Source organism: Teleopsis dalmanni, chromosome X, assembly GCF_002237135.1.
Source record: "Teleopsis dalmanni isolate 2A chromosome X, ASM223713v2, whole genome shotgun sequence".
Taxonomy (NCBI): domain Eukaryota; kingdom Metazoa; phylum Arthropoda; class Insecta; order Diptera; family Diopsidae; genus Teleopsis; species Teleopsis dalmanni.
In genome coordinates, this window is record NC_051848.1 from 53,269,282 (window position 1) to 53,290,051 (window position 20,770).

A 20,770-nucleotide genomic window follows, 5' to 3' on the forward strand; every position below is an offset into this window, starting at 1 on the left:
CAATCAAGCGAAAAAATTTATTGTATTCTACTTGTCAAAACCCTATGTCAAGTTGATAAATAATCTCTTCATCGAGCCATAAATAGCATCGAATAATAGTAAGTAGTCTAATGATATTTACAGCGTAACATCTTTTTCAGGTTTTAAGATTAAGCTTTAAGTTGAACACCCATGACGGAATATAACTTTATATACATTGAACAACCGTGTTCCAATGCATATTGGAAGGATATGAAGAACTCTGAGGAATTATTGCATACCTTTTGTTCCAGAGCTGTAATGTTAATAACTGCGTGAATTATATAGAGGACAAAGGAGAGCGGAGGTACTGATATTGCGTCCCTTATGAATCAGAATAATGTTTATAATATTTTTCTCGATATTAAAATTTTAATGTAATTTTAATAAAGCTGTAATTATTTGAAGTGATTCATTTTTTAAATACACATATTCAATGGGTTTGTCTCAAAGAAAAAAATTTTTATACAAAAATTTTAATAAAAATATTAATATAATATTAAAATAATGCCATTATTTTAATGAAACTACTATATACAATAATATAAAATTAAAAATAAAAACGTTGTGGATTTCAAATAAAACGGAGCACAACTGTTTCTATCCAAACAGAAGATATTCAGCATTTCCAATAAAGTTTAGAAAATTTTTCATTAAGGATTTTCTAATATCAGAGATGGAAAGCAGGTCTATGTATATTTAATACTCTCTTTCTAGTTCTGATCAAAGCCAATTATTTGCAAAGAATATGAATAATAGTATTATTTTCTTCTAAGCATAAACGTGAAGATAGCGACTGACCAACTTATCGGGTATAATACAGATATAGTTAATACATTAATTAAAGCCAACATTAATAGTTGGCTTTGGATCAGTTGGTTAAGGTGCGCTAACTCTGAGCTTCAAATTTGGCAGGGCACGAGTTCAATTCCTAATATTTGCAGACTCCAAAAATTATTTAGGCATAACTGAATACAAGAATTATATCCAAGACCACTGATAATGGGTATTTGGCAACACTCGAAACAGCTGTATGGTCAGCCAAAAATTCAATTAAAAAAAATAATATAAAAAATAAAATTTTTGTTGTTGTAGTTCACTACTGTTCGAAAAAAACCTCTTTATACATTAATAATATTATCAAATGCATTAAATGGGATAACTCAGGGTTGTTAAAAATCTTATAAGAATATTTTTATTAGATAATAGCTAATGATAATTATAATAAAGAACCATATTAGTTATTTTACTCAATATTCATTAGGTAATTTATACTATGAACTACTGGATACTTACTATACTGATTTCTAGGAGAGTTGTACAGATTTTTTTTTTATGTACATTGTAAATTGTGCTTTATTATATACTAGTGATTTTTCTTTAGTTTACTAATAATATAATAATTATATAACAATAGTATTTACGACATCGAACAATAACCTCAGTAATACCATATTTCCACTGGTCTCATTTAGGCAGTTCTGCTCAGTAAGGCCGCTCATGAGGATAAATTTCCATACAAAGAGTTTTTACATAAATGAGTTCATTATAAATAAATCACCTGATTTAAGGCGTCAAATGCAACCATTAAAAATAAATTTCTCGCAAAGAAAATTATTAAAATTTTTAATATTTGTCATATGTTTTATAAGTAAAACGTGAACCAACAAGCTATTTCACATTTATAAATCAGCTTATGCCAATGGAAATCACCAAATCTGATCTGAATCTGTTTTCTTGTCTCGAAATCGAGAACATCCCTTATAGCTACGTAAATTATAAAAAGTTTAAATCAGGCCCGATAATAAAAATTAATAATTATAGCTTACTTACAGTTGTTATAATACATATGATATACTGTTGTTCTTTTTTTAACCCAAGTAACTCCACTGTTTCTGGGAAAGTATTCTCGCTAAAGACGAAACTCGGTGGGTAGTACAAATACCATAAATAGGCGAAATACCATACAAAGATGTTTATTTCAAGAAGTCGCCTGGTAAAATGTGAAATAGTTTCATATACACTACTTGGCAGTGTTCATGGGTTCCTGAAAACAGGAAGGTCTTGTGCAACTGTAGGACAGACGAGCTCGCCATGACAGGCACTCTGATTCTTGACATTCATTTCTCAGATATAGCTGTCCCACTTGCAAGAGTTAAACTGGCAATCAAACAAAAATATTTTAGCATTACCAAGAGAGATTGGCAAGGGTCAGTGCATTTTAGAAGACATGCTATGAAACTGGGTCTACTTTATGACTTTTTATCGTGGATACGGAGTGGAAAGTGGAAACTGTGTTCCGCCTCATGTGTTAGTGTTCATCTTTAGCTAGGAGAAAATCTTAATTATTCGGGGCTCCTTTTCTTATCGATTAAATAGACCTATCATCCTGTAAAATTTGAAATCTGACCAGGTTTATAGAATTGTCAGGTTGATTAATTTTTAACTAACGGGGGTGTCATGCCTTTCTGTTTTCTTTGTACGGTGATCTCAAATCGCTGATCTCAAATTGTTTTAGCTTTAGTAAGCTTTAAGCACAAGACCGCCATTCTAACGTTATCTAACATACACGCTAACATAATTTTAAGGAGCAACATGTGTTAAAAGTTTGTTGAGAAAAGCCTCTACAAATTCTTTATAAAAGCTATTATAAATTATGATAAAATCTTCTAGATATACTTTTAGTTTTTGTTCCCAGGATAAGCAGAAAATGAGTTCACAGACTCATTTAATGAATAAGTGGTTTAACGGTAACACTATATAATATATAATAATGCACTTCACTTTCTAAGTTCTGAACTACTAAATTACGGAATTAAATATATGTTGGTAGGTTATACTCTCTCTAATTGGCATCAAGATATGATTTATATATTTCTCATTCAGCGATATCGGTTGGAACTATAATTAATGCAGTTGTAATCCTATTAAAAATTGTGTGTTTACACTGTTGGCAAGTTTATTAGTTATAAATGTAATCTATAAAACTCAAGATTGAAATAATGTAATTTAAAACGGTGCCATTCTAAGGCACTACATTGAAATATGGATTAATTGTTTTAAACGTATGAATATGCAAAATTTATATAAGTAGTAAATGTTGAGGTTATTTAATTGAGTAGGAACTAGTTTTCAATATGTTTCATATAAAATTGTCTGGACTTTAGATTTCTCAATCCACAGTGTGAACATTGTCAACTTTACATAGTCACGTTTAACTATATTTAGTTATATAAGTAAAAGAATAGCTGAATACTATTAATATATTAACAGAACATTCACTAAACCCTATAAACACTTTTTATATACCAAAATAGTAGAAAGATAATATACAACAGATAATTGCATAATTTCTTTTTGAAATATAATATATCTTAAATTAAAATATACTATCTTACATCTTTACAAAAATACTACTTATATAAAACTTCGTTGGTGTTATTATAGTATTATTACTTTTTCGGTTTTTTAGTCCAACAAAAAATATTTTAGTTCTTTCCTAAAAAATTTTACAAGTCTTTAAAATAAATTTTTTTTTGTATTTAACAATATGTCTTTATTGAATCGCTTTTATTTAAATCCTAACAATAAGTTAATGGTCTTAAAAACTGATAACGAAGGGGCTTCTAAATAAGTACCCAGTGCTTATTTATCTGATATCACAGCACATAAGTAGAATCAAATATCATCTAAAACAACATCTATCATTTCATTTCAGTCTAGATCTTTAAAATAATATGACATTTTTATATCCTCAGTCTAATCCATTCAAATTTTAATTTTAGGTTCTACAAGCAAATTACAAAATCGGAAGGAAGTATACTTGAACCTTGAATTAGAAATGAAACTTCGAAACCATCAATGGGGTTTAGGTAGAAATTAACATCTGCGAGTCTGGATGTATAGCGCACGGCTATAGAGTTATGCAAACTTTAACTAATAAACATATGTAGAAGTTATTTAGCGCTTGCAGAATAAAGTGCACCTATCAATAGAAACAGCGACCTTCACCGCGACCTAAAGGTACCTACCGTCACTGTATTGCCTCATCATGAAAGACTTCAACAGCATACAATTGACATAGCCAACAAATTGCTTGACACTGGTTGTAGCTTAAGAAGAAGATTGAAACGTAAAAAACCTCTTCAACGCACAAGCTCAATAATATTTAATAGAATTAATAACTATTTATAAGTCAATTGATGTAAATGACTCGTTGGTCAGCCATGACTATTTGCTGTGTTAAGAAACTATTGGATTTTTTGTAATAAATGTTTTAATAATAAAAAAATGGAATGAGATTTATTAACAGTTATGTTCAAAACTTTAATTGGGGGTATTGGAATCGCATTTTTTGTATGGCTTCAGGAACTAAAAGAATAATTATTATATGTGTATGATATATTATAGAACCACAGGTTTTCAGATTCTTATTGGTGCAGAGCACTGCAACCTTAAGAGATCTACTGTACAGTAACATATGAATACATATTTACTAATATTTTTATAACGGAAGCAACAAAAATTGATTAAGTATTTAACCTTTGATAACATATCGGGCATTATATGATCTTGCAAGATATTTTTTGACTGACTGTAGCGTGCACTTGATATGGCTTGTTTAATGTGACACATCAAAATCACCTCCAATGCTGTTCAACTCAAGTGCTATATGTGTATAAATATTGTTACTAAAACTAACTGAATTAGAACTACAATAAAAAAAAACAACAACAACAATATAATCAGCAACAAAAGCCACAACAACAACACATCAACAGAAAACAATAGCAGAAACAATGCGTACATATATTAGTTAATAATTTTATTTCTTTGGATTTTTTTTATTCCCGTGACAAAGAAAATGATTAATTTTTGATATCTACAATGTTTTTTTTATTGGTTTTTATTCAATAATTACTTTTGGACATTTTTTAATATTTTTAAATTATATACATATATGCACATATGTGTTGTAAATAATTTTTTTCGCTAATTTTGCCTTAGGTTCTTAATCACAAGCCAATATAAAAGCTATAAAAAATTTTAGTAGCCAAAGGGCGATAGAAGACCATCATTACCTTCTATGGATAAATGTAAAACTAAGAACTCGAGAGCCGTAGGAATGGAAGTGAAGAGTGTAAGAAATAACCCACTATAGTTTTCGGTATCTAAAAAAGTATAAAAAAACATTTCTAACGATAATCGTTATCGGTACCGATTAACGTTTTCTGTCAGAAAGCGTGTCATTACCAAAAATTACCAGTTTTTGCATATGTAGGAATGACTTCTCTAAATTAAATTATATTTCTGAGATCAATAACGATAGTAATTAATATAGTTAAGCTATATTATTTAACTTGAAAATTGATCTACTCCTTAGAAAAAAAGGGGTATAGGCAATGGTCACAACTAAACAAAAAAATCGAATTATACTTTTTTAGATATCAAAAACTATAGAGGAATATACCTATGTAACACTCTTCCTTAGAAATTCTTTTTTATACTTTTTTAGATACCCAAAACTAAAGAGGGTTATTTCTTACACTCTTCACTTCCATTCGTACGGCACTCGAGTTCATAATTTTACATTTATCCATAGAAGGTAATGATTTTCTATCGCCTTTTGGCCACTAAAATTTTTAATAGCTTTTATCTATATACAGTCAAGCTTCTATAACTCCAACTTCTATTACTCGAATTTCTCTATAACTCGAACCAATAACAGTGCATTAAGGTTTTAGAGAGCAAATTCCATACAATTCTGCTTTCATAAATCGAACTTCTATAACTCGAATTTCTCTATAATTCAAACAAAAATTTTTTCCCGTACCGATAGGAATATGGGGAAAGTGCATTCTATAAGTCGAATTTTCGTTTTAAGTATAAATGCATTTTGCTGTTAGGGGAAGTCCCTTTTTCCAAATCAAATGTTTAAGCGTGGTTTAAAGTAAATAAAATAACTTTCAATACTACTCTTCACGCTTATAATGAGCTTGACAATGAAATTTGTACATCAAGCTTACCTACAGATGACGATATTATTGAGCACTATAGCTCTAAATTACTGGATCCCATTCTAAGCGCAACTGAAAGTGATGATGAGGGTTCCGTGGATATAATTGTTTATCAGCCTTCCAAGAATGAAGTAGAAGACTCATTCAATATTCTGAAATTATATGATGCTTTAAATGCACGAATAGTTTACAATATGTTAGGAAGGCAGGTGATAAAGCTTGGTCTGCTTTCGAACGACTTTTGTCATGATTGTGGCTCTGTGAATGAAAAGGATATTATATTCCATCTCATGTCTCAGTATTCATTATGTCAGTGTTATTATAGTATATAGGTCATGTGCGAGTTAGGCTAAGTTGATGCTAAACCAAATGGGAGATTTTTTGGGATTTTTTGCACTGCACACATTTAGCCATTTATCAACACGTATCGACACATCACTACATTATCAGCACAACTTAGTATTTCCCTCATTTAGAACGCAACTTAGCCTAACTCGCACACGACCATAATACTTTATTGGTTTTTTGGTCCAACAAAAAATATTACAATTCTTTCGTGAAAACTTTATAAGTAATTTCTGTAACAACTTACTAGGTTGTTCCCTTTAAGTTGAATGAAAGAAATCGAATCTTTTAACTTTTATGTTTAAGGTGGTTCTTCCATTGCAATCTAATCTAATCTATTCTGAATGCTGTGCATTTAGCGGGAGAGGTGTTTTTCTGTTGAGTTCTGTAAAAAGTTCTAATAATACCGTCATAATACAAGTTAGATTGTTAGACTGTAATTATATATGTTCGTGATATTTCTTGGAACATTTTTGCCTGTCTTTTATTGGAAACATCTCTACATTACGTTGATTTTGAGGGTTATTTACGTACTAAAAATCATTAAGCACTTCCCTTAAAATTTACTAAAAATTTCAATGTTAGAATTCAAAACCCCATGGGTAAATATCTACTTACATATATTAAATGTTTGTAACATAAGTGACACGTAGGAAAATTTCTATGTCATATACATTATTCTCTATTGTATAGTACATATGGCCAACCTTATGAGACATGCCTTTAAATATATGTTATATTGTTTGTGATCTGAACACGTCAAAAGTTGAAGAAGTAGCATTGGCCATAAACTCACATTTATCAATGCATCCCGCTGGTTTCAAAATGATCATTTCTCTATCCACTATTACAAGGAATTGAGGAATCTAAACGACTTTCTTAGCTAAGTGAGGACGATTTATTCTTCCTTCCTTTTAATGCACTTAACCTAACTAACCTAGTTGCATCTAGATCGAATATATTATTTCGTATATATAGTAATCCTTAATTAAAATCTATTGAAATTTTTGTTTAACTTATTTGAGGTGTAAATATTGTTTGGTTTAATTTTTTGTTGCTAAATTTAATGGGCTTGTTTCAATTGAAACAACAGACAATCTGAGCTCAGTTAAAAAAAAGAACTAATGTACTAGTTTTCAGACATTTATGGCAATTGCGATGACGAGGATGTACAAGAGTGTGTTTACCCTTTGCTTTGTGACTGTCCTGCTTTACACTGAAGAAACAATGGTTTGAAATCGAACAGAATTGGCTACCAAAAAAGAAGTTGTGTTCCATCATGACAATGCTAGGCCACACACATTTTTGATAACTAGGAACAAATTAACGGAACTTGATTGGAAAGTTATGATGCATCGATCATACAACACAGACCATGCAGTATCTGACTACCATTTATTTTGGTCTCTGTAAAATTCTCTCAATGGTAAAAAATTGTGCGGCGAAAAAACCACTGAGAATCACTTGGCAAAGTTTTTCAGCAATAAACCTCAGAAATTCTACACTAATGGCATTATGAAGCTATTCGAAAAATGGTAAAATTTTGTATTAATAACGTTTTCATTTGGCAAATCTAGGACTACTTTTTATTCGAGATTTGCTTTAAATAGTTTTCATTTTCGATTAACTACGTTAGGTTAGGTTATACTAGCAATTCCAAAGGATCCACTTAGACCTACAGGCCCATTGTGTTACCGTATAATTAAAAACTCATGAGGTGCGAACCACTTAGAACCTTTGGCAAAACTTATAATGCTATTCAAGAGGAAGTTTCGCAGTTCGCTAAGATTCTTAAAAAAGAAAGCTCCTAAAGTGTTAAGGTGGCGCCGCGCATTTGCTAGACAGAAACAAAGCAGATGGTAGGCACTTTCATCGTCCTCCCCATAACTGCGGCTGGTATGATTGAAAAGGAGATTTAACCTTCTAGCATGGTTACTTAAAATGCAGTTACCTGTATTTCGATTGATTAATCTTAGGCAAATATATAGTACTCGAGATTAATTTATAATGCTGTAGATATTTTCGCAGATATTTCACAGCTGTATTTAGAGATTAACCTAAACATGTTCGATTGGGCCAGAAAATTTTAGCAAAAATTGACAGATTGAAAGCAAATATAGATTTGCCAATCTAATACGAAGCCTACCGTGCTTTGTGAAAATAGCTTTTTTAATAAATAATTTACTGTAATGAGGAATTGTTTTGCCTAATATTAACCTACATATATAAAGCTTCCTAATTCTTCCTAATTCTGGATAGTCTTTTGGAGCCCACAGCAGGGTCCTGGATTGATTAAACACATGTTTACACCTCTGGAGTTTTGCTTAATAAAGTTTCATTACATATTGAGAAGATTTAGGTAATCATTTATCTGTATTGAGGTAGGTGTTACTGACTATGTGGCTCTTAATGTCGTTGAACTACTCGTATCTGAATCACTGAATTTGTTTAATTATAGAATTTGATTGAGTGAGCTCTTCGAACTCTAGTGAAATGGAACAATAAAATTTTATTATTTTAATTAATTGAATGTTTGGCTGACAATAGAGCACTTTAAAGTATTGTCAAATACAATCATTAGTAGTATTTTTGCAATTATTTCTTATATGAAATAATTCGTTAATAATTTTTTTAGCAGACTACAATTACCAACTCGTACCCTCCAAATTTAAAGCGCAGTATCTGTGTGGATCATTAGCCAACTGACCCAAAGCCGCACTTGATTTATATGTTCGCACTTTTTTTCTGGAGTTTTGTTAATTTTCTACGACAGTTCATTAACAAATTGGATTGCGATGTTATATTGGAACGACGAAATCATAAACCAGCGGAAGAATAATTGAATTAAACAATTGTAGTTACTTTTAATTAAATTCATTATCCATTTAAAGGATTTGATTTAAATCTTATTCTCAATTTTAAATATATAAAATATGTTAAGAGTTTATAAAATAAATTGATAACGAAATTAATAAAAAAAAACATTTTAAAAGTTAGAAGTGTTCGAATATAAATGAAAAGACAACAACAAAATTTTTTGTTAATTTATTAAAGTTTGATTGACCATACAAAGATGTTTCGAGTATTGCAAAAGTACTCATCATCAGTGGTCTTAGGAAATATTCGAATTTTTTGTAATTAGTTTATAATCCGTATACATATATTAGGAAATAATATGAATATTTCCTAAGACCACTGTTAATTAGTACTTGACAATACTGAAAACAGTGTTGTATGGTCAGTTAAATTTCAATAAATTACGTAACATTTTTGTTCTTGTTTTTTCATTTCTATTCGAACCATTCTAATTTTTAGATAGTTCTTTTTGTCATAAGACGCTTCATTTTCGAATAAAAAAAAATTAACATTATAACACAAGATTGATCCCATCAAAAAATACATAAAGGATAGAGCCCTGAAATTATTTGCGAAATCTGACAGACTTACTAACACCGCGTTATCAAATCTCAGAATGGTTACAGGCTCCTCGGGGAGATATGCAGATCTGAGGTCAATTATTGCTTAGTCTAATGAAGTGATAAACAATAATCCAGTCAAGGCGCAAAAAGGGGTTTTGTAGAAACCTCGCAGTTAATAGAGAGTAAAAGTGCTCAGGTGCACTGACTCAACTCAACTAGCCTCAACATAGAGAAAGAAACATTACATCAGAAAATTATTTTTTTTTCTTCAAATAAATAAATTTATACTTTATACCTTTTTTAATAACAGTGTATAAACAATGTCTTAAAGGCCTATTTAATTTATTTATAAGGCCGCGTGCGAGTTCAAATAAATTGGTGGTAAATTAAAGAAAATAGTGAATTTTGTCGATATAGCAGTGAATGTTGGTATTTACCAGAATTTCGTGTAGGGTAAATTAGATAAAAATTTTGAAAGATATTTAATAAATAAATAAAAAAAACCTCTTTATAAATAAATAAATAAATTTGAAAATTTTTAACCAAAAATAATAAATAAGTGCAATAAATATTCCTAGAAAATATAAATTTATTTTACCTCAATTTATTCGAACTCGTACACGGCCTAAGCCACTGTACTTTTATGCGGCTAATATTTCTATAATATTTGCATTTGTTTAACAACTTTTAGGGCTGCTGCCGCTAGGGGTATTCGAAGAAAAAAATATATTTCCTTTCTTACAAATTTGTTGCTATACAAATTCTTTGTTTTGCTATTGTGCTACTTAGCTATTGTGTATTGTATTGTATTGGATTGGATTGGATTGTATTGTATTGTGTTGGGTTGTGTTGTGAAGTGGTCTCAAATACATACAAATGTGCATGTTTTGTGTTATTATCAGAGTTCGGAATGTGGTGCACAAAATCGCACACTGCACTGTGCGAGTGGAAATTATTTTTAAAATATGCACACGCACATTTGTGGTGTTAAGAAAAAAAATGCACGCACTCAAATTTGTTGTGCGATTTTAAATTTCACATCGCACAAAGCGATGATTGTGCACACAGATTCGTGCACACACATTTGTGCTGTGTGACTGATTTTTAAAAATGTGCACAATCAGATGTGCGAGAAAATTTTATGCTCGCACCGCACTGTGCGACAAAAAATTCTCTTTGCACACGAGTGTGCTGCTCATATTACGTTTGCACAAATGTGCACAAATGTGCGACTGCACAAACGTGCACAAATGTGCACAAATGTGCGATGCACAAACGTGCACAAATGTGCGATTTTGCGCTTGCACCCAAGGGTGGAAAAAATTACAGGAACTTCACAATTTTGTTTGAAATAGAAAATATTATTTTGTTGCAAATTTTTAAAAAATTGATATTTGCGTTCGTTGGGATCGTAATTTATGTTAAAAATTGCATAAATTAACAAATATTTAAAATAATTATTTTTGTTAATTAATGTAAACTAAACATTATAACTGTCTTAACCTTATTTGTATTTTAACTTAAAATATTAGTTTTTTGTATATTACTTTGAGCATTTTTAAATGCAAATATAGTAAGTGAACTTAAAGTATTTGTTTGGAAAGTTTTGCACCAGTTTAAAAAAAATAAAAACATATTTTAGGAAGATTTTTTTATGCCCAAAAAATATGAAAGATTAGGAAAATATTTTTTTTGAACAGGTAGCAGGTATTGGTATTGGTGTATTTGTTTAATAAATTTTGCAACAGTTTAAAAAAGATAATACGGGAGGGCCACAAATAGGTATTTTTCTTCTCCAGAAATATGTATTCACTTAGGTAGAGTATCTAACATTCATTAAAAAACGCGAAAGATTAAGAAAATATTTTCTTGAACAGGTAGCAGGATTTTAGCGCCCTTTCTACTGTGCTAAGTAAGCAGAGATATAATTTAAGTGAAAAAATTATTTCAGCAATGTTATTAATAAGATTAAATGAAAATTTATTTCAAAAAATATGTAATAAAAATTATATATTTTTTAATAAGAAATTAAAATATTAAATTATTAAATTATTTCAATAACTTTGTAAAATTTAAACTGTAATTAAAGATAAAAAATTAAGTGAAATCTAATAACAAAATTAATTTATGTTGTTGTAAAAAATATTTAATTTGCTTTTTATAACCTTACTAACGAATCTTAGTGTACAACTTACTATTAAATAAAATTTTATGAAGTAGTCCAAAATTGATATATTTAATTTTTTCAAAGTACGATCCGTAGAACCGATCCTCTTTACTTATAACATTTCGAAACAAATACTCTTTCTCTATTAAATTCATGTACCTATTGAATATAACAAAGTTTTCAAGTACATTGTGAAATTAACTTTATTCCCATATTTTAAATTAATAAACCTTAAAAAAATAAGTAATATAAGCAATAAATGTAAATCTAATAATAAATTCAAAATTAAAATATAAATACAAAATTATTTCTTCAATAAAATATTTCGCATTAAGACCAAAATTAATACAAATCAGTTTTCCGTACTATTTTGCTGCGATATTTGTCATAATATTGTGCGCTTTTAAATCATAATTTTACACAAACGTGCAGTAGACATTTCGTCTCCGCACATTTGGGTGCATTTTTATTTTCGAGCCTGCACACAAAATGTGCTTCTCGTATTCTTTTCTGCACACGTTGTGTGCGAGGGCAAGTTGGCTGCCGCACACACAATGTGCTGTGCGAAATAACTTCGGCACAAACACCGAATGCGTGTGCGAGTTTTATTTCACTCCACCACACTCGTGTGAAATGTGCGTTTCGTTTGTGCACACAAGATGTGCACTTAAGATGTGCACAAAAATTTTCGCACACCACATTTGTGGTGTGAAATTTTAGAATCGCACAACATTTGTGCGTGGTGTTTTGCATTTTTGTGCACAGCACAGTGTTTTTCTGAACCCTGGTTATTATGATGAGTTATAAATTCGATAATTTTGGACCTTAGACTCTGTTTTACTTTTCAATTTTACAGTTAGAAATAGCTTCAAATAATTAATAATTATTTTTGAACTTTTAATACATACATACATACATATGTGCACATACATACAAACGTGTTATTATTTCGTGTTTTTTTTGCAGTTTTATATCTTCATATTTTACATATCGACGAACAAACGAAACCGACATTGTTTCGGCATTATGGCTGATACTGTTCTATGAAATATATATATATATATATATGCATGTATGTATGTATGTACGATTGCTTGTATGGATGTAAGTGTATGCATAAGTTGTATACTAATTAATGTTATACGCGTTTGTATGTCAACAGCAGCAAATATGTGTAATTGTATATACACATTTAATTTATATTTTTGCTGATATTGATATTGAATGAATTTCGACTTAAGCATTTAGTCGCCTCTACTTTATTTCACTTCACTTACTCACTTACTCAGTTACTTACACTTTACACTTCAATATTCTGAGTTCTGGGTTCTGAGTAATAATTAATTTATTATTTTATATTTATTTCACTCTGCTTGAAAGCAACTTGCTTGCTTTGTTTTAATTATAATTTTAACGAAGAACGAAAACAACAAAAACAACAAAAACAACAAAAACAAGCAAATAAACAACCACAAAACCAAGTTGTTGTTGTGCAGTTTTGTTAAGAAAATCATGTCAAAGTGTTAAAAACCGTCGATCGGTGAGGTTGGTACCTTGTTTGCTTGGTTAGTGCAAAATTGCACATTCATTAGTAATTTCTTAAATTGTTTGTATTTTTTTAATAGTTTGTAATGTAAATTGTATGATTTTGTACACGATTCCTTGCTGTCTTTATAAATTTCTTTTTTTTTTATTTTCAATTTAATATTAAAATTTATTTTTTTAACGAATAATTGTGTGTTGCTTGTGTGGCGTGTAAGTTCAAAAAATAACTGTTATAAAAAGGACTTATAATGAAAGGTGAATTTAAAAATCGAATGCACATTTGGATGCTGTTGGAGACAGAACTATTTTGAAAAATTGGAAATTATTTGAAATTGTGAACAGCTGTGATGTGAACAATAGATTTAAAAAAGTGTTATACAAATTAATAAAAAAACATGATTTCATATGTAATTGTGTATAAAAAAATATATGAAAAATAATTAAACATCAAATAAATAAATAATTTTATATTTTAAAAAAGTGTATTAATATTAAAAAAAAAAACATTGAAAACCAACAGAAAATTATATTTTTGAATTAATTATTAATAAAAAATAAAGTTCTGAAAACTAATAGAAATTTATATATTTGAATTTTTTTTAACTAAAAACGAGAAGAAAAACATATAAGCAAAATTATTAAAAATCAAATAAATAAATAATTTTATATTTTGAAAAAGAATATTAAGAAAAAAAAACAATGAAAATTAAAAAAAAATTAGTTTTTTAAATTAATTATTAATAAAAAATAAAGTTTTGAAAACTAACAGAAATTTATAATTTTGAATTTAAAAAAAAAAAGTACAAAAAAATATATGAATAATATAACGAAATATACAATGTAAAATTTATAACGTGAAAATCAAAGAGAAACATATATAATAAATACAATAATAATAATAAAACCTAAAAATAGAAACACGAAAAAAAGGATGAAAATGTATAAATTATATATATTTTAAAAAGAATATTAACAAAAAAAAAGAAAAAACTTTGAAAACTAATAAAAATTTATATTTTTAATTTTTCTTAGTAAAAAAAAGTACAAAAAAATAGATAAAACATAATTAAAAATCAAATGAATAAATAATTATATATTATTGAAAAGTATTTTATTTTTTTTTTTTTTTGTGACCAAAAATATTATATAATAATTTGTTGAGATGGGCTAATTGGACAATTTAAATACAAAATAAAAACTATAATTTATTAGTTATATTTAAAAAAATTATATTTTATTAAAATATTATTCCGATATTTCGACTATCTTCAATAGTCATCTTCAGGGAAACTAACAAAATATACAATGTAAAATTTATAACGTGAAAATCAAAAAGAAACATATATAATAAATACAATAATAATAATAAAACCAAAAAATAGAAACACAAAAAGAGGACGAAAATGTATAAATTATATATATTTTAAAAAGAATATTAACAAAAAAAAAAGAAAAAATTTTGAAAACTAATAAAAATTAAATTAAATAATTTTAATTTAATTTTTCTTAGTAAAAAAAAGTACAAAAAAATAGATGAAACATAATTAAAAATCAAATGAAAATATAATTATATATTATTAAAAAGTATTTTATTTTTTTTTTTGTGATCAAAAATATTATATAATAATTTGTTGTGATGGGCTAATTGGACAATTTAAATACAAAATAAAAACTATAATTTATTATTTATAAATTTTTTATAAAATTAAATTTTATTAAAATATTATTCCGATATTTCGACTATCTTCAATAGTCATCTTCAGGGAAACTAACAAAATATACAATGTAAAATTTATAGCGGGAAAATTAAAAAGGAAATCATACAATAAATACAATAAAAATAATAACAACAAAAAACAACAACACAAAAAGAAAATAAAAATTTATGAATTATATATATTTTTGAAAAGATTATTGATGAAAAGACAAAATCTAGAAAACTAATAAAAATTTATTTTTTTGAATTAATTGTTAATAAAAAAAGTTTTAAAACACAGACATTTTTTTAACTATTTTCTATTAAAATACTATTAATATAAGAAAGAAAATTTTAAAAACTAATATAAAATTAATTAAAGTATAAAAAAAAAAATTAATTTAAGGACAAAACAGAATTATGTCTGTGATTTTGTAAATAAAAATATATGAAAATGATGCTAAATATTTAACAATTTTTATTTAAATAAATAAGTTGTAATAATACATATGAACATAAAAATTATTTTATTTAAGTGCAGATAATCAGAAATATGAATTCTAAAATATTTAAAAGTTTTACAAAATCTTACACAATTTTTTTTATATAAATTACAAAAATAAAAATAAAATTGACATACAAATTTAAAGTATTTATTTAATCCTTTAAGTATTAATATATATATGTTAAATAAAATAAAAAAAAATTGTTCATAATTACTCCTTAATTTTCTCAATATATCTTTTTTATTGCAACGAGTGCCTCAAAATTGACCAAATCAATAAAAAAAATATTAATAAAATATTAAAATAATAATAAATAATTTGTTTAAGTTGTGATTTTATAGCTTTTATAAATTTTTTTTTAAATTTCTTAAATTTTTTATAAATTTCAAAAATTGAAAAACAAATGGAATTATTAATTTTAATTCAAAAAATAAAATTAATTTCTTAAAAAAAAAAAAATAAATAGTGAATTAAATTAAAAAACTTAAAATAACTTTTAAAAAACAAAACTATGATATAACAAATTGCTATGGTATTTTTAAATAAAAATAATTAGTTTAAATACTTTTAATAAACTAGTAATAATAAAGAAATGCATAAAACTAATTTGAACAATATTTTTTTTTTAATATACAAAAATGTATAACAGAAATGGTGAAAATAATGTGACAAAATAATTTTTTTTTATTTTATTATAATATAATATATATAAAAATAATCTATAAACTAAAAAAATTTAAGGGACCAATGTGGCATTTATCATGAACGCATATATTTAAACCAAAAACTTTAAGTACAATTACAATATTTATAAATATAAATATTTATAAAAATTAGAGCTTAATATTTTTATAAATAAATAAACAAGATATATTTTTAAAATTTTTTTTTCTTCAATTTCAAAGTTTTTTTTTAATATTGTATACTGAAGATGGTCTACGAAGATCGAAATATCTGTAATATAAATAATTTTTTATAAAAATTAAAATAAAATTAAATATTTAACACAAACGAATAAGTGTAATTTTTAAAATTTGAAAAAACAATTTTATAATTTTATGAGTTAAATAAAAAATAAAAAACTTATTAAAAATTAATTAACAATTTTTTAAATTTCAACCCAAAAATAATTGCTGAAAGTATAAAATGTTTTAAACACATTTAAATTTAATATTAAAATAATAAATTTAATAACGCATCACATATAACATATTAATAAACTTATGATATTATTATATTTAAAATATATATATATACTGATATTTATATATATATATATATATATATATAAATATTAATATTAATATTAACGTATATAATTCAATATATTATATTTAATTAATAACAAACAAGGAAATGAATTTTATTTCGTTTAAAAAAAAATATGTTCTGCAACAAATAACAATCAATAATATTAAACAAAATAAAAGTATTACGAAATATAATGCTATACATATAGCATAATTAATTGTTGATTATATTGTGTGTTCTAGAAAATATTAAAAGCATTAAATTTTTTGACTAAAATAAAATAAATAAATAAATAAGTGAAAATTATAAAATAAATTTAAATTTGAAGAGTTTGTAAGTGCATAATAATATAAACATTAAAAAGTGTGAACAGTTGGTATTAATTGTATAATCGCTTCTGTTAATAAGATAACAGAGGTAACAGATATAACAGATATAACACAGACTGCAAGCAGTGAGTACAGTTTAATGATACTGAGAATGAATCTTATATTAATAAAAACAATAAGATTTTATTATATTAAACATATATCTAAAAATATTGCAGTAATATATATATTTTCACACTTTTTTTTATTTTAATGCATAATTTTTTATTTCAATATATTAGTTTATATCTAAATTTTTTTCATTACTTGAATAGCATGAATAGATAAATTATTTGTTTTCTGATTTTTTTTTGGCTTTATACATTTAAATTTAAAATTGTCTATTATTGAAAGAGACAATAATTTGTTTTGTTGTATTTGTTTATTTATATATAAGTTTAATAATTATTCTTTTATGAACATTGAAGATCATCTACAAAATAGCCCGAAATATTTGTATGAAATTATTTCTTTTTTTTAATATAAACAAAAAAGTTAACAATAACTTCTTAAGTGTTATTTATTAATTATTTGATTAAATAATAATTTGGTAACATTTATTTTTATTGAATAGTTATATATTTCATTTTTTCTGCATATATGGAAATTAAAGCATACATATATAACATGAAATATTTTAAAAATTTTATCAATACCTATATCGAAAAAAATCAATTAATATTTGTTTACTGAATATATATATTAAATATTCATAGTTTCGACGCTACAGTGATCATAAACATTTATCTACTATATTTTTATTACACTAATTATTTTTTTTTATTTATATATTATGTTATATATGTATGAAAATAGTTACAGCAAAAGTTTTATAAAAATTTGTTTTAAAAATTGGTGCTATTATAGTTAAAAATTATGAAAGAAAACATGTATACAAACATTTTTAATGGTAAAAAAACTTAATATAAAAAAAATATTGAAAATAAATATGTAATTCAATTCTCTGGAACAACAACCAAGGCAAAAAAAAGAAGAAAGTGACAAAAAAAGATCTATTATAGTCTAAAATTTAGAAAGAAAATCCTTATATATACATTTTTTATAGTAAGAAAAACTGAAAATAGGTTTCATTCTTGTTGGGAACACTTTAATATAAAACTAACGCTATAGGCTCTGTTAAGTAGAAATTAATATACCTCTGCTCTTAACAAAATTATAACAATAATTTTTTTTTCGACTATACCTTTTTGCTTTTTCTATACTTTTAATACAATTGCAGTATTTTTTAAAATATATTAAAATAAGATAAGAAAGAGTAGAGTTAGTATTTCAAAAATTCTATAGCAATAACTGTTCCTATGTTGTGAACAATTTTAATAAATTAAAATATCGTATAACGTCTGTTAAATTTGCTGCTCATGCTACTGTTATACAATATTTATATTTATATGATGAATAATATTTTTCTTATCTATATCATTTTTATTATTGTTAGTGCCGTTCAGTACTCTAATTTTTTACAACAATATATGTATATTTTATTTATATTATTAAAAAGTATTTTTTTTAAATGTTTTTATTTTAGAATTCAGAACAGCGTAAGACAGTATAATTATTTTTTATTAAGAGAAAAACTGATTTATAATAATAAAATATTTACATTTATATATATGTATTTATTTAAATTATTTATTTTATGTATGTCAATTTATGTTTTTTATTCCTTTTTTCTATTTAATAATTAATATGGGTGCTTTCTAAGTCATTCAATTATTAAAATAATTAAATTTTATTTAAACACTTAATAATATTTTTCGAATATATTTTTAAAATAAATAAAAATTAAATAAAAAGATTCACCACATATAAGAAAAAATATAAGAAAAAATATTAATTATAATTATATATAATATATACAATATATACGATATACATATATAAAGTATATATGTATATAAAATAGTATGTATATAGTATATATATATATACAATAATATATATACAATAGTGTAAATATATACTAAGACCGTGTGCGAGTTAGAGTAAATTGAAGGTAAATTGAGGAAAATACTAAATAATGTCGGCATGGCAGCGAATGTTGGTATTTACCAGAATTTCGAGTAGGGTAAATTAGATAAAAATTATGTAAATTAGATGTTACCATTGTAAAAATTTTATGAGATGTTTAAATGAATAAATAAATTTGAAAACTTTTAAACGAAAATAATAAATAAGTGCAATAAATAAATATTTACATAAGTGCAGTGGAAAAAATCTCTACGAAGTTTTTAAATTACTTTATCTCAATTTACTCGAACTTGCAAACGGCCAAAATGTGCTTTAAATGTGAGGCCTTTTTTGTAACTTAATTATTTTATAACTTAATTTTATTTAAACTTTTAATAATTAATTTCAAAAATATATTCAAAATATTTAAAAAAAATATTCAAAAATATTTTAGTACACATCTAAAAATATTAAAAAAAAAATTCACCACACAATACAACGAAGCCGCTTGAGAACAATTATCAACAACTTTGATTTAATTATATGCAACAAAAATAGAAACATAAACTCTATTTTAGTACATTTTTGCTTGCAATCTTACCATAAAGCAAAACACAGATCGGCTTTACTGAGCCTGTTTTCTTTGTCTTCACAACCAACTGTTTGAGTTTATTGTTATTGTTATTTTTGCTTTTGTTATTGATTTGCTGTCATTGGAACAGAAGTACGGTACTGAAGCCGTACTTCAACACAAAGCATACGAATAATAAAATCCTACCTTAACGCTGTCGCAGCACATACATTTTTACTTTTATACGGTAACATTAACTACGTTTGTATGTATTCAATTTGTAAGCGCCCTAAATAGTGTTTTTTTTAAACTCAATTCACCTAAATGTCTTCTGTTTTTTTTTCCTTTTTTTTATTTCTGACCTATATATAAACCGCAGCTTGCAGCATTTCTTACAAGTGTGTGTAAGGGACTGAACACGTATAACACTTACTACATAATTACATTTTCAATACTAATATAGTATGTACATTTTTTTGTTCCTCTCCTCTGATTTTTTTTGTTAATAATACTTTACTTATAGTATTTCAAGTGTTATTTTGATTTTTTATAAACGGGTTTCCCAAAAAAAATTTATGTATATAATTTAATAACAGCAATAACAGCGTTCAAAATATAAAAATACATCAAATAGGGAGCAATATAACCATGAACCGAAAATCCATACGAACTAAACACAAAGGTAACATTTGTTTTTGTTTTTTGTACAAAAGTTGGCTGATGGCTGATCAAGTTACGCTTGTATTGCGTTCTGTTTATCGCAGCATCGCCGAGTGTTTGCATACACAAAATACAGAATATGCGTGCAACAGTAGCAGCGCAAACGCAGTTATATGCGCAGTCGCCTTCATAAGTGCAAACGTGAATGCGGGTCTATGTTGTTTCGGTTTAATTTTGAA

General features: G+C 25.9%; 1 protein-coding gene across 1 annotated transcript in view; it reads left to right on the forward strand.

The window, feature by feature from the left end:
- Window positions 1-13,462: 13,462 nt before the first annotated feature.
- The window catches only part of LOC119688423, a 31,946-nt gene continuing 24,638 nt past the window's right edge, over window positions 13,463-20,770 (forward strand). Inside the window, exon 1 of the mRNA XM_038103104.1 lies at window positions 13,463-13,531. The gene's annotated coding sequence lies outside the window, so the exon portion shown is untranslated. The remainder of the gene's footprint in view (window positions 13,532-20,770) is intronic.